General features: G+C 42.4%; 1 protein-coding gene across 1 annotated transcript in view; it reads right to left on the bottom strand.

Annotated features, from left to right (window-relative positions):
- LOC149461278 (myosin-10-like) overlaps window positions 1–16357 on the bottom strand; it is a 293209-nt gene that overhangs the window by 211906 nt on the left and 64946 nt on the right. The gene's annotated exons all lie outside the window — the stretch shown is intronic.

Below are 16357 nucleotides of genomic sequence, written 5' to 3'. Positions count from 1 at the left end.
TCACAGCTGTGTGCCCACTGCGCATGCGCGAGAAGCGCTGCGCTTTCTGAATGGTCCCCGTAGCCTTCTGGGACCTGTCACATGTCCCAGAAGACTACAAGGTGCTGTAGGTTTTAAACACAGATATATTTGCATTTTTAAATAATTGCATCATAAAACGCCCTATAAATGGAGGAGGCAGGCCCATCATTCATCCACCTATCCTCCATTCACAGAGCACTTTTCATTGTGAGCAGCAAAAATACGACTTTTATGAATGGAGGAGGTGGGAGAAAAGGGTGGACATAGCTGGCACTTTTGACGAGGGCCTTCGACAGGTCCAGCAACTTGTATTACCCCTGTTGCATCAGCAGAGGCGGACTGACAACTCATGGGGCCCCCGGCAATAGGGGATCATGGGGCCCCTTTGTCCTTGCCCAAGCTCAAAAAAGCCTATGAAAAAGGTACCAGGGGCATCTCATGGGGTCCCCTACTGACCCCGGGCAGTGCCCGAGTTTCCAAATGGTCAGTCCGCCCCTGTGCACCAGAAAATGACAGCTGGGGATATGAGAGGGGGGCAAAGACTTTGTATTTCAACGACAGAGCAGCAGCCAGCACAAAGGACACTTCTCATTCAAAGTAAGCACCTTCCCTTGTGCTGGTTAAAAAAAAAAATCTAAAGCTTTAATGCATTATGTAAAGTGAAGGAGAAGCATTTAGTGTGGAGATTTTTCATTGTGCGGATGTGTTAAAAATTAGCAAAATGCTCGGTCCACGTGCACTTACTATTTATTTGGATGAACCTACTTAAAGCTGATCGAAGCCCAAAAACAGAAAATTATGCAGATTTCCAGTCCTGAGATGTGATGACTGCATTACTTTTCATTTCTGACTTCTTTTTTTCATTACTGTCAGCTGGTGATCCTGCCAGTAACACACTCTCTGTCCTAGGGTGACAACATGACAACGCTCACTCACTGCACTGCCCCAATTTAGACTACAAACACCTCCCCCTTACCTTAACACCATACAATGGATATAAAAAGTCTACACACCCCTGTTAAAATGTCAGGTTTCTGTGATGTAAAAAAATGAGACAAAGATAAATAATTTCATAACTTTTTTCACCTTTAATGTGAGCTATAAAATGTACAACTCACTAGGAAAACAAACTGAAATATTTTAGGGGGGTAAACATAAAAAAACTAAAATAATGTGGTTGCATAAGTGTGCACATCCTCTTATAACTGGGGATGTAGCTGTGTTCAGAATTAAGCAATCACATTCAAAATCATGTTAAATAGGAGTCAGTGCACACCTGCCATCATTTAAAGTGCCTCTGATTAACCCCAAATAAAGTTCAGCTGTTCTAGTAGGTCTTTCCTGACATTTTCTTAGTCACATCCTACAGCAAAACCCATGGTCCGCAGAGAGCTTTCAAAGCATCAGAGGGGTCTCATTGCGAAAAGATATAAATTAGGAGAAGGGTACAAAAGAATTTCCAAGACACTAGATATACCATGGAACACAGTGAAGACAGTCATCATCAAGTGGAGAAAATATGGCACAACAGTGACATTACCAAGAACTGGACGTCCCTCCAAAATTGATGAAAAGACAAGAAGAAAACTGGTCTGGGAGGCTGCCAAGAGGCCTACAGCAACATTAAAGGAGCTGCAGGAATACCTGGCAAGTACTGGCTGTGTGGTACATGTGACAACAATCTCCCGTATTCTTCACGTCTGGACTATGGGGTAGAATGGCAAGACGGAAGCCTTTTCTTACGAAGAAAAGCATCCAAGCACGGTTAAATTTTGCAAAAACACATCTGAAGTCTCCCAAAAGCATGTGAGAAAATGTGTTGTGGTCTGATGAAACCAAGGTTGAACTTTTTGGCCATAATTCCAAAAGATATGTTTGGCACAAAACCAACACTGCACATCACCAAAAGAACACCATACCCACAGTGAAGCATGGTGGTGGCAGCATCATGCTTTGGGGCTGTTTTTCTTCTGCTGGAACTGGGGCCTTAGGCAAGGTAGAAGGAATTATGAACAGTTCCAAATACCAGTCAATATTGGCACAAAACCTTCAGGCTTCTTGTAGAAAGTGGAACATGAAGAGGAACTTCATCCTTCAGCATGACAACGACCCAAAGCCTACATCCAAATCAACAAAGGAATGGCTTCACCAGAAGAAGATTCAAGTTTTGGAATGGCCCAGCCAGAGCCCAGACCTGAATCCGATTGAAAATCTGTGGGGTGCTCTGAAGAGGGCTGTGCACAGGAGATGCCCTCACAATCTGACAGATTTGGAGTGTTTTTGCAAGGAAGAGTGGGCAAATATTGCCAAGTCAAGATGTGCCATGCTGATAGACGCATACCCAAAAAGACTGAGTGCTGGAATCAAATCAAAAGGTGCTTCAACAAAGTATTAGTTTAAGGGTGTGCACACTTATGCAACCATATTATTTTAGTTTTATTTTTACTTCCCTCCACCTAAATGATTTCAGTTTGTTGTTCAGCGGAGTTGTACAGTTTATAGGTTATATTTAAGGTGGAAAAAGTTCTGCAATGATTTATCTTTATCCCATTTCTTTTACATCATAGAAACCTGACATTTTAACAGGGGCGTGTAGACTTTTTATATCCACTTTACATAGCAAGAGGTGTTCTGTAGGTCACAGAAAATAGCTCAGAAAGCTGATAACATTGAGATAACAGTTCAGTGCACAGGAAGCACACTGGATCAGCATCGACAGATAATATTTTTTTCCTTGCAGAAAAACTGAAAATAGATGAATCAAAATGTGGCTGGTTCAGCAGGGTCAAGCTGAATTTCAATCCATGTATGGGCACTAAGGTTGTACAGAAGTCAATCTACCAATCGACTTCAATACAACCACCCTATTGGATTTTCCCTGCTTGATCAGCACTGCAGGCTACAGACTGCAGCACTGATCATTGTATTCTGAAAATGGGGAACTCTCTCCACTGTCGGGATACAATAGCTCCTCCATCCACATCAAGTGTGGGGACTTGGGAATCAAATCAGGTTTTTTTTTTTTCATTTAACCAACTGGTTGAACAAAAAAAAAAAAAACGGACTAATCTATAGGCTTTAGCCTGAAAAAAGAAAATGAATGCAGCCACCACATCCAAGGTCTGGCTATCTGCAGTATCATTTTTATATTTATATAGTGCCAACAGTTTGCGCAGAAATAAGGGAGGCAGTACAATTCAAGACAAGAAGGTTCGGAGGGCCCTGCTTATGAGAGTTTACAATCTAAATATGTTGCATATTTTCTGTATCTTCACCCTGGGGGACTCTACCCATAAACCCTTTACTTGGCGTCTGAATGATAATCTGCTCCAAGTTCCAATGTGTGTAATACACATCACTAAAGTCATTCAAGACTTTTCGGTTCATCATCTCACAGATCCAACCCTCCTCCCTGTACCCTGAAAAGGTGCCCTTCGTGGCATATTCATCACACGGTACATGCTTGAGAAAAAAAAAAAAAACACAAAAAAACCCCCACTGGGCCAAGTTTCTACCCTGCTAAGAAAAATAGATAAGCAAGATCCCAAGCATAGACAGCTCAATTTTGACACCTTATAACTGGAGCTTTCAGAAACCAGACACCAACTTTTGTAGCTCCTGGGCCAAAATGATCTCCGCTTGTGGGAATCACTTCTTTTGTGCACATGATACGATTATACTAATAAATGTCGCTCCTTCTTAGTACAGCTGCTTCATCCACTTATGCATCAGCATAGCAAACTGTCTGCGAAAAATATATGACTTTTTTTTCATGGGAATAAATATATTTTAATATGAGTACACTCATGTAAAATACTACAGATTCTAGCTTTAAAAATGAGCTTAGCTGCACAAAGATGTGGCCTAGACACTTAGAATAATTGAGATTTCTACATTAAAGCGGAGCTCCACCCAAAAGGGGACATTCCACTTTAAGTCTTTGTCCCCCACTCCCCATTAAGGATTGGCACCTTTGGGGCGCGGGTACCCGAATTTGACAGGTACCCTCTCCCAATTCTGCTGCGATCCTAGGTATCGATAGGAATTGGAAGTTGTCCTCCCTCTCTCCCTCTCCGTAGTCTTCTGGGACCCGTGACAGGTCCCAGAAGACTATGGGGCCATTCACAAAGTGCAACGCTTCTCGCGCATGCGCAGTGGGCACCCAGCTGTGAAGCTGCAAGCTGTCACAGCCAGGTGCCCACACTAAAGATACCGGCACCCGGAAGACGGCCGGTGAAACCAATGGTGGTGAGGACACCGCTGGTCTGAGGGGACAGGTAAGTGTCTGTATTTTAAAAATCAACAGCTATACTTTTTGTAGCTCCTGACTTTTTTTTTTTCGTAGCTCTGCTTTAAGTGCATATTGATGCAGCAAAATGTGATTTAAAACAGGACGTTACTCTCAAAAGGGAGTATGTTCCATTAAAGTGGTTGTAAACCTCAGCCATGAAATATGAACAAAGCATATCCCTCTATAGTGTGTATTTGTCTCAGTTAAAAGCATTAAAGCGGAGTTCCACCCAAAAGGGGAAGTTCCGCTTTAAAGATTGGTCCCCCACTCCCCATTAAGGATTGGCACCTTTGGGGAGCGGGGGGGGGGGTACCCATATTTGATAGGTACCTGCTCCTACTTCTGCTGCGATCTCCTAGGCGATCGGAAATGGAAGTTGTCTTCCTATCCACCCTCCCTGAAGTCTTGTGGGACACGTGACAGGTCCCAGAAGACGATGCAGAATGACATGTCCCTGGTCCTGCAGCATCCTGGGATACTTACATCACATCTCCCAGGAGGCTGCAAAACCGGGTACACAGAGCGAGTCGGGCACATCATTGGGAGCTGGCTGACTCAACCTGGAAGAGGCATGCAACCGAACAGGACCAGGATGGCAACATGAGACCCATTCTATGTCACTGAACAGAGAATCCCAGTGGGACAATGCTGCATTCATTTTGCAGGCAAGTATACAGTTTGAAGAGAACACGGCAATATGGGTAAGAAGGCAAAAACCATGAGGGGGAATAAAGAAGTATTAATCCCAAAACCAAAAAATTTAATATATTGCAACTTACTAATCATTAGATGCAATCAGTAGGGGGCACCATGAGATGCCCTTGGTACCTTTTTCATAGGCTTTTTTGAGTTTGGGCAAGGACACAGGGGCCCCATGATGCCCTATTGCCCGGGGGCCCCATGAGTTGTCAGTCCGCCCCTGGTAAGCTGCAATATAATAAATGCTTGCTTTGGGTTTACCATACTTTAAATAGTCGTGTGCAACCTTTAGGTTTACTATACATTTTTATTAATGTGTTCATCTATATTATTTTAATGCTGGGCTAGTATTTTTTCTATCAGTGCATGGACTCGGCTAGTTTCTGTTCTACCTTCCCTTACATTCTAAATGCATTACCATTAAAGAGATTTAACATACTCCATGCCACTCCTAGACTCCACACCCTGTAGATCACGCAAGACTTCTAAATGTGCTAGCTGCTGGGAGGAGAATGAAAAGCATTTTTTTTTCTACTTCCAAAAAAGGGCAGAAAATGCACAGCCAAGGCTCACCACCTCTGGGCAGAGCGCCAGGAACAGGAGGCGCAGTCACTCAGGTAGGGTGTGTGCTTTGTGTGAAGTCAACTGAAATACTTGGACAATGACAGAGAGACAATCTACAGGGGTGGGGCAGGATGATAGCAACCGTCTGCCAGAAGAAGTCACACCTTGTGCACAGCATGGCTACAATTCAGTGTAGAAGAAAATGATGGGGATGAATAGATGCAGAACTTCAATCGCTAAAGTAGATGTAAATCATTTAGTTTGCTATAGCACTGTGTATCATATAATTGACTTTTTTTTTTTTTAACTTTTAGAAAATACTGTTTTCATCCTTTGTTGCATCTCAGTGCTGTTGGTCTCCTGCGGCCTTTTTGCAGCCAATTCCTGTCTACATGCATTAGATGACTGCGCGGCATTTCTCAGGGAGGGTTTCCTGATTGCGACAACAGAGGCCCATGTTGAGTACCATGTGTTGGAACAGTAGCTTGTAGTTTCCAATGGCAGCATTTGTGACAAGGTGACAACATATGAACACAAATGGGAGACAGGGACAGATCGATGCCACCCTATAACAGGAAGTTCAGAACAGCAGGTATTATTCTGATAAACCTGCAGATTTAAATAGAGAAAGAGTCCATTTACATGAAGGTGGTGTCATGCACACAATATAGCACACCACAATGTATGATATGGCAGTAAAATACATTACTGCAATACGGTTGCATTCATTGCAAATGGCATTCTAATGCACTAAGACAGTGCACCTGCATTGCAGCATTCATGGAGTGCATAGAAGTGCGTTACAAAAAAAAGTCACTTCTCATTTTCTCAGCATTAGGCTCCATGTACATGGGACAGTTCTGAAAGATGGAAACTGACTGCTGGAAAACGTAGGTTAAAAAACGTCTGTTTAGCCGCGTTTGCATACCGTGTTTATGTGCATTTGCATTTAGAAGCGTTTTTTAAAGACATCAGGAGACCTTCCAAAATGCCCAGAATGCACTGAAAAACAGCAAAAAATTAACTATTTCAGACATTTTGAGAGAAATAGAGAGAGCAGAAGCAGAGAGAGCAGAATGTGTTGAGATTTCCTATCTTTTCTGTCTGTATTCACTATGGATCCCATCATGAACATTATGCAGCACGTTCTACCATTTTTTTCCTTCACGCAAAACATGGAACTGACTGCGCTGGTGTACCGGGTCCATTTGAATACATGGAAAACGCTTTGCATGCATTTCTGATGATGAAAAAAGGCTCTGGACAGCATTTGGACATGGAACAGTTAAAAAACGCTTCTAAACACAAACGCTTCTAAATATGGTTAGCCGTGTTTACACGCATTTACAAGTGCTTGGCGTTTGAAACGCTGATAAAATGAGGCAGCACAGAGGCTAAATGGTTGGCACGTCAGCCTGACAGTACCAGTGTCGCTGGTTCGAATCCCAACCCTTGTTATGAGGCTTAGCCCTGGTTCACACTGATGCGTTGCGGCACATCGCATGTGATCCGCACAAGAAGTGCGGCACCACCTGCCTGGAGTTTTCATATTCTCCCTGTGACTGCGTGGGTTTCCTCCAGGTACTCCGTTTTCCTCCCACACTCCAAAGACATGCTGGTAAGTTAATTGGATCCTGTCTAAATTGTCCCCAGTATGTGTATGTATGAATGTAAATTAGGGACCATAGACTGTACACCCCTTGAGGGTTAGGGACTGATGTGAATGTACAATATATGTATGTAAAGCGCTGGGTAAATTGATGGTCTATATAAGTACCTGAAATAAATAATAAATAAATCTACTCCTGAACGCAAGTTTGGTGTGTTAAAAAAAATGACTGTAAACAACGATGTGTACATGGACACAGGAAAACATTAGGGAGAGTTCAGGGGCTGCTGATAAAAACGCAGAAAAGCTCCTGAACGTAAGATTATCAGCTGCAGTGTACATGAGACCTTAGGGTGCATTGACAGCCCATTCATTTCAATAGGATACCTTAACACAAGTCACGTTAATATGTGACTTAATGAACGTTAACACACCACAACATGTGAATGGAGCTTGAAAAGCACTTTTTGCAATTACATCAGCATGCTAAGATTATAGAAGATTTTAATAATTGCGTTTATATTTTCTTTAACTTGTTATGAGGCTTAGCCCAGGTTCACACTGATGCGGTGCGGCACATCGCATGTGATGCGCACAAGAAGTGCACCACATTTCTGTGCAAATCATATGCGATTTTTGTGCGGTGCAATTTGAGCCATACATTGTTATATCGCACCGCATCTGCACCAAAATAGTGCAGGACCCTTTTTTTGTCCGCACCAGAATCGGATCACATTGGTCTTCACACCCATGCGATCCGATTCTGCACATTGAACTGCGTTTTGCAAACCAATTTCAGGGTGTTGTTATCTTAAAATACACACCTGAAGTGTACAATCAACACAAACTGCGCAAAATAATTTGATATAGTGCTGAATCAAATATATATAAATAATAATAAATAATATTAAACATATAAAGTCAAAAATTGAAAAAAACTCCTTGGATATTCAGAAAGTCATTTTTCCAAAAAAGTGTGCTTCCACCAAAAATTAGTGCTCAAACCATTAAATACCGCACTCATCAGATTATAGTGACAAAAACGCCTTTTAGGTATTTATGGGACTCTAGACCCTTATAATATGCCTCCAGATCTCCACTCCACCACAGGAAAGCTTTCCTCCAATTTCCAAGACCACCCAATTTCACTTCCCAGAGATATTATTATTACATCGAGTTTATATAGCGCCAAAGGGTTTGCTCAGCGCTGTACTATAGAGGGGGGACAATACATGAAACAGTACAGCAACAACAAACAGCACATGAGGGGCTAGAGGGCCCTACTCTTTCGAGCTTACAATCTAGGAGGGAGGGGGTAGTGGTACAGGAGGAAGTGGCTGTGGGGGGTGGAGTGGTAGGAGGAATGAAGGAGGACAGCTGTTAGGTAAGGGTGGGGTAGGCTTCCCTGAAGAGGTGGGTTTTAAGGGAGCGCCTGAAGGTGAGGAGGGAAGGCGACAATCTGATGGATTAGGGTAGTGAGTTCCAGAGGATGGGGGAGGACCTGGAGAAGTCTTGCAGTTGTGCATGGGAGGAGGAGACCAGGGAGCAAGATAGAAGGAGGTCCTATGAGGAGAGAAGGGTACGGGTAGGGTGGTACTTGGGATGTAATGTAGGGAAAAAACAAAATAACAGCGTAATACTGCAACACCCGGTTAAATCAATCATCAAGTACCAGGCCACTCACATTTTTAAAGATAAAAACCAGAATATTAATTCCATAAAATGAATCCACAATCATCACAAACTCCAGGGTAGTTTACAGAGATCCCACAGTCAGCAGCAGATGACAGCTTACAGAATCTCCCATACATAAGATGGCCCCCTGGAACGCAGCACACCGACGTGCGTTCCAATCACCGGAAGTGACGTAGTACGTAGGACAGTGGAACCGGAAGTGCGTGCAATACCATTGCACAGAGCAAGTACATATGACATATTTGTTATGTAAAAAAAAAAAACAAAAAACAGTCTTTACAACAACTTTAAGCCCTGGTTCACACTTATGTGGTACGGAATTCACAGCGTTTTCAGTTCGAATTCCGCATCACAATTGCATCCCGTTCACATGGACTGATGCGGGTGTGTATGTTAAGTTAACGACACCCCAACATCGGTCCACAAATCGCGGTGCGATCTACAGATTTGGATCGCATAGGTGTGAATACCTATGAGATCCGATTCTAGTGCAGACCCAAAAAGGATCCTGCATGTTTTTGGTGCGAGTACGGTACGACTAGAGCCATACAAAATGTATGGCTCCAATCGCACTGCACACAAATTGCATGTGATTTGTACAGGAATGCGGTGCGGCTCCTGTGTGAATCACATGCGATGTACCGCACCGGACTGATGTGAACCCAGGCTGAGAGTGAAAATATAGATTATTCTTGAAGGTTTGCAGATATCTGATAAAAAGCATCAAGTGTTTCCTTTTTCAGCATGGCTTCATATACAAATACATGAACATCAAAGAATGAAGACAAGTAGAAGGAGCCACAGATATACAGTAGCTAGGGGGGGCACCAAGATCTTTATTTTATACTGTCCGGGACAAAAACACAGGAGTTGCACAGATCTGAAAGACAGGATATACTTAAAACAAGTAAGACTCTCTATCACAGCTTCTAAGAAAAGGCTATAAACACATTTTGGACTATGACCATTTCATGTGGATCCCCATAATCTCTTACCCTTGGTTCACACTACTTGCGGCCAACGTTTGCTTGATCACGGCAGCCCATTCATTGAAATAGGCCGCGTTTCCCACTGGAAAAAGGTGCAGGCACCTTCCGGAAAACAGGGCTGCAGTGAAACTGCATTGCTTTTTCGACTATGCGGTTCCCGAGATGCGTGGGGGTACCATTCAGAATGCATAGCAGCACCGTGTGTCTCGCAAGAGCAGCACAATTCGAATGCGGGTGCGAAAACAGGTGCAATTGCTGCACCTGCAGCGAGCCTGATCGCTAATGTGAACCAAGGGTTACGGAGCAATTTCCTGTCATTTCCTGGTGTGTCTCTGGGGAAGGAAGTGAAGGGAAATTTCCCCACCAAGATGTGGAAAAAATGTGACAGAAGGTCTAACCATTCTTTACGGTTAAAGTATTAGTTCACCTTTACTGAAAAAAAGGTGACCTGACACTGGATCCCCTCAAACCCCCCCCCCCCCCCCCTTCCAATCTCACTGTATTTCCCTCCTGCGATCCTGAGCCCCTGCAAGCCACTCCACCAGTCCATGGATTGGAAGTCCCTGCTGCTTTAGTTCCTCTCTGCCCAGAGCTGCCATGACAGACTAGACAGATTGTTCAGCATTGTCACATGGACATACAGCGAGATGGGGGGGTCCAATGTTAGTTTACTTTTACAGATTTCCTGTACAAGTGAACTAACACTTTAAACATAAAATAATAACTTTTTGGTTTGAGTTATTTTTGAATAACATCTGACAGTCCCTGTGATAAGTGGGTGTTTAGCTGCAGACAGGGGGTACAGGTGCACCATCCAACCCCACTGCAGGCAACCTGTCAAACTCTATGAGCTGTTGCAGCTGCATGGGGCTGGACTGTGCACCTAGCAGTACATCTGTTTAGGGCAACCTTCTGCCCTCCATGTACATACGACTAGGTGCAGCGTCCAGCCACATCAGCTGTCAGCCTTTCATATAGTTTTTCAGGTTGCCTGCAGTGGGTCTGGACAGCGAACCTGTGCCCTCCGCATGCAGCTGAACACCAGAGTCCTATGCACTGGAGCTAGACACCCAATGTGTATGGGACCTTAAGATGCAATTCCTTACCCACTTGTATGAGCTGCTAAATGAGATTAGTCTTCAGGAATGCAACAGCGCAGTGTATAGTCCATGTAGATAGACAAGGTATGTGCTACATGGAATGTGAACTAACTACTGTATGTGCTTGTTATATGTCTTCAGGGTAAGTGACATAACTACACTGGACAGACAAACAAGATGGAAACACTGAAGCCATGTTACATATAAGAAGACTTGTACACTCACTGGCCACTTTATTGGGTACACCTTACTAATAATAGGTTGCCCCCCCCCCCCCTTTTGTCTTCAGATCTGCCTTAATTCTTCATGGCATAGATTCAACAAGGTGTTGGAAACATTCCTCGGAGATTTTGGTCCAAATTGACATGATAGCATCACGCAGTTGCTGTAGATTTGTTGGCTTCACATCCATGAACCGTTGATACAAGGCAGGATGGATCCATGCTTTTATGTTGTTTACACCAAATTCTGACCCTACCACCTGAATGTCACAGCTGAAATCGAGACTCTTCAGACCAGGCCAAGTTTTTGCAATCTTCTATTGTTCAATTTTGGTGAGCCTGTGTGAATTGTAGCCACTGTTTCCTGTTCTTTGCGGACATGAGTGGCACCCAGTGTGGTCTTTTGCTGCTGTAGCCCATCTGGTTTGACGTGTTGAGCATTCAGAGATGGTATTCTGCATACCTTGGTTGTAATGAGTGGTTATTTGAGTTACTGTTGCCTTTCTGTCATCTCGAACCAGTCTGTCCACTCTCCTCTGACCTCTGACATCAACAAGGCATTTATGTCCACACAACTGCAGCTCACTGGATATTTTCTTGTTTTGGACCATTCTCTGTAAACCCTAGAGATGGTTGTGCGTGAAAATCCCAGTAGATCAGCAGTTTTCAAAATACTCAGACCAGCCTGTCTGCCTCCGACAACCATGCCACATTCAAAGTCACTTAAATCCCCTTTTTTCCCCCATTCTGATGCTCGGTTTGAACTTCAGCAACTCATCTTCACCACGTCTAGATGCCTAAATGCATTGAGTTACTTCCAAGTGATTGGTTGATTAGCAATTTGTGTTATAAAGCAATTAAACAGGTGTACATAATAAAGTGGCCAGTGAGTGCAAATTTGATAGAAACTTGGAAGAAGAGTGAGCAGAGTGAATGATTGGTCTATGCAATATGTGAAGAAGATACATTACATGTTACAGACAACATGGATCCATCTGCTACATGAAATGAGAATTGCAACACTGTATGGTGAAGGAAAAGCGTGAATTAGGTGTATGTGAGAATGGACGATGTGTATGTGATGTGAGAATGGACGATGTGTATGTGATGTGAGAATGGACGATGTGTATGTGATGTGAGAATGAACGATGTGTATGTGATGTGAGAATGGACGATGTGTATGTGATGTGAGAATGGACGATGTGTATGTGATGTGAGAATGGACGATGTGTATGTGATGTGAGAATGGACGATGTGTATGTGATGTGAGAATGGACGATGTGTATGTGATGTGAGAATGGACGATGTGTATGTGTTATGAGAATGGACGATGTGTATGTGATGTGAGAATGGACGATGTGTATGTGATGTGAGAATGGACGATGTGTATGTGATGTGAGAATGGACGATGTGTATGTGATGTGAGAATGGACGATGTGTATGTGATGTGAGAATGGACGATGTGTATGTGATGTGAGAATGGACGATGTGTATGTGTTATGAGAATGGACGATGTGTATGTGATGTAAGAATGGACGATGTGTATGTGATGTGAGAATGGACGATGTGTATGTGATGTGAGAATGGACGATGTGTATGTGTTATGAGAATGGACGATGTGTATGTGATGTAAGAATGGACGGTGTGTATGTGATGTGAGAATGGACGATGTGTATGTGATGTGAGAATGGACGATGTGTATGTGATGTGAGAATGGACGATGTGTATGTGATGTGAGAATGGACGGTGTGTATGTGATGTGAGAATGAACGATGTGTATGTGATGTGAGAATGAACGATGTGTATGTGATGTGAGAATGAACAATGTGTATGTGATGTGAGAATGGACGATGTGTATGTGTTATGAGAATGGACGATGTGTATGTGATGTGAGAATGGACGATGTGTATGTGATGTGAGAATGGACGGTGTGTATGTGATGTGAGAATGGACGATGTGTATGTGATGTGAGAATGGACGGTGTGTATGTGATGTGAGAATGGACGATGTGTATGTGATGTGAGAATGAACGATGTGTATGTGATGTGAGAATGAACAATGTGTATGTGATGTGAGAATGAACGATGTGTATGTGATGTGAGAATGGACGATGTGTATGTGATATGAGAATGGACGATGTGTATGTGATGTGAGAATGGACGATGTGTATGTGATATGAGAATGGACGATGTGTATGTGATGTGAGAATGGACGATGTGTATGTGATGTGAGAATGGACGATGTGTATGTGATGTGAGAATGAACGATGTGTATGTGATATGAGAATGAACGATGTGTATGTGATGTGAGAATGGACGATGTGTATGTGATGTAAGAATGGACGATGTGTATGTGATGTGAGAATGGACGATGTGTATGTGATGTGAGAATGGACGATGTGTATGTGATGTGAGAATGGACGATGTGTATGTGATATGAGAATGGACGATGTGTATGTGATGACATATCAGCCTCATAGTGGGGTCTGCTCATTACATAGTAACAAATTCACTTAAGAGATGCTTACTCATCATTGTATACCGCTGTGCTCAAAAATGTGCATTTGCTGGCAGAAATCTGGAAATTTTGGCATGGATATTGAAAATATGACTAATTATGTACCAGTGCCACAAAAGGCCCAGTGAGGAGTGTCAAGGCATATTGTAACTCGGCTTTTTTGTGGCATTGACGTAGTAAAGGCTTCTTTCTGGCAACTCGACTATGCAGCGCATTTTTGTTCATATATTGTGATCCTTGAAAAAAAACACACTGTCTTTTTCCAGAGCAGCCTCCTGAGGCTACATGTGGGTTTTTCTTTGTATCCTGAACAATTATTCTGGCAGTTGTGACTGCAATCTTTCTTGGACTACCTGACTTTGGCTTGGTATCAAGAGATCCCTGAATTTTCCACTTCTTAATAAGCGATTGAACAGTACTGACTGGCATATTCAAGGCTTTGGAAATTTTTTTATATCCTTTTCCATCTTCATAAAATTCCATGACCTTGTTACACAGGTCTTTTGACAGTTCTTTTCTGCTCTCCATGGCTCAGTATCTAACCTGCTCAGTGCATCAACATGAGAACTAACAAACTCATTCACTATTTATACACAGACACTAAGCCCCGATTCATACTGGATCTGACTTTGAAATCGTGCGACTTCATTTAAAGTCGCACAATTTCAAAGTTGGATGGGGGTGTGACTTAAGGTGCGTCTTGACAGACAACAGTGCGACTTCATGCACAGATGTCTATGCAAGTTGCACCCAAAATCAGCAAACGTAGTGCAGGAACTACTTCTCAAATCAGTACAACTTTAACAAAGTCGGAGTTGCACTGATTAGAACGGTTCCACTGCTGATCATTGGATGCGAATTGAACAGTCAAATCGCATGACAATTTGTATCAGTGTAAACCAGGGCTACCTGCAATTTAAAGTGGGAAAATATCTTTTAATTGCCATTTTAATCTGTGTGTGTCACCTTGTGTATCTGTACCAAGGCCAAACATTCCAGGGTATCTAAACTTTTGATCAGGTCCATTTGGGGGATTTCCAGGGTGGACAAAAATCGATGATTTAAAAAAATAAATAAAAATTGGATTTGTTTCATTTAAATCTGATTTTTTTTTATTTTTATCACATTTATTTTAATAAAATGGTTTTGGAGTAAAAATCTATCTAAAGATAGTTTTGTATTTAAGATACATTAATCATTTAGTTTTTTCAGCATGAAATGGAGCTTAGTTATGTAGCATGACGCTGTATACTCTGCAATATTTACATTTTTGGTAAACTCATTCAATGAATCCAAGAGATAACATGCACTGCATTGATGCATTCACACAATTTCACAGTAACCATGAGAAAAAACATGAAAGAAAAGAATTTGAGTAGTTCTCCAGCTATATTGGATTAATCTATCAACCTAAAATCGATACTGATATCGCTGGTTTACTAACCTGACAGCTTATTATTATATAAAGGAAACCTTGATTTGGTTTGCAAATATTAAAGATTCTAACTGCCAGCAAGAATGAGTCGGATTCCTTACATTTAAAGAGCACCTGTCATTTTAGATCCATCATGGTGCCTGTTAGCGGGCATGCCGCCACATCCCTCACCTTGTTGTGTCACTGCCGCATCACCAGCCGCCCCATTAAAGTGAATGGGACTGTCGGTGAGTCAACAGAGGGTCAGAGGAGAAGCCTCTGCGGGACAGAGATGACAGTTGCTATTTAAAAATTATGATTTAAATTGAGCCTTTTCACTAGTCATTTAAATCATAATTTAAATCGTGATTTAAATCAACTTGATTTACATCAAATCCACCCTGGTGATTTCTGTTATCATTACGATTTAAAAGGTGCCAAATAACTATGATAATAAATGGTTTCATATAATCACTATCCTTAACCACTTGCCCTCCAGAAGATTTACCCCCTCCCCTTCCTGACCAGGCCGATTTTTGCGATACGTCGCTGAGTTACTTTAAGCCCTTGACGCCGACTGCACGCAAATTAGCAGCCTCACAGAACTGCGCTTTTTTCCGTAGTGGCCACTAATCTGCATACCTGTCTTTCTGCTTGGAGCGCGCCGCACGGTGCGCTTCCAACACAAACACCAGGGTGTAACTGAGAGTCCTGGGTCCCATTCTAATGATTGGTCCCCTTCTAACAATCCTCTGATTGGCTGTCACAGTGATCAGTCACTGTGAAGCACGCCTCCCCTTGTTTTCTCTCTCTGAATGGAGGCAAGAGATACATGGTATCTCTCTATGTCCTTTCAGAGAGAAAAAAAAAACAAGCGTGTGTAAAAAAAATAAATAAATAAAATAATTAAAAAATAAAAAAAAACCTAGATCAAGGTTTGATCTAGGTCTATGCCAGGGTGAGTGATTTGGTCAAGGTCAGGGCCAGTTTTTGGCGTTTTTTTTGGGGGGGGGTCAGGTTTTTTTTTTTTTTAAATTAGTATCAGTGCCAGTTAATGGCAGAATAAAATAAAAAAAAGCAAATTGAGCACTATGGTTTCTGGGCTCTACTACGGGTACAAACAACACCTAACATACACATATATGGTATCGTACCAATCGTCAGGAACAGGAGAAATCATTTTGGGTTGTTCTTTGGTGGTAGATTATGGCGGTAGCAAGAAATATACAGCTACATT

The sequence above is a fragment of the Staurois parvus genome, unplaced genomic scaffold (genome assembly GCF_062004578.1).
Source record: "Staurois parvus isolate SC_StPar_1 unplaced genomic scaffold, SC_StPar_1.0 ptg000207l, whole genome shotgun sequence".
Taxonomy (NCBI): Eukaryota; Metazoa; Chordata; class Amphibia; order Anura; family Ranidae; genus Staurois; species Staurois parvus.
The sequence above is the reverse complement of the archived record's forward strand: the minus strand, read 5'-3'. Positions and strand labels throughout refer to the sequence as shown.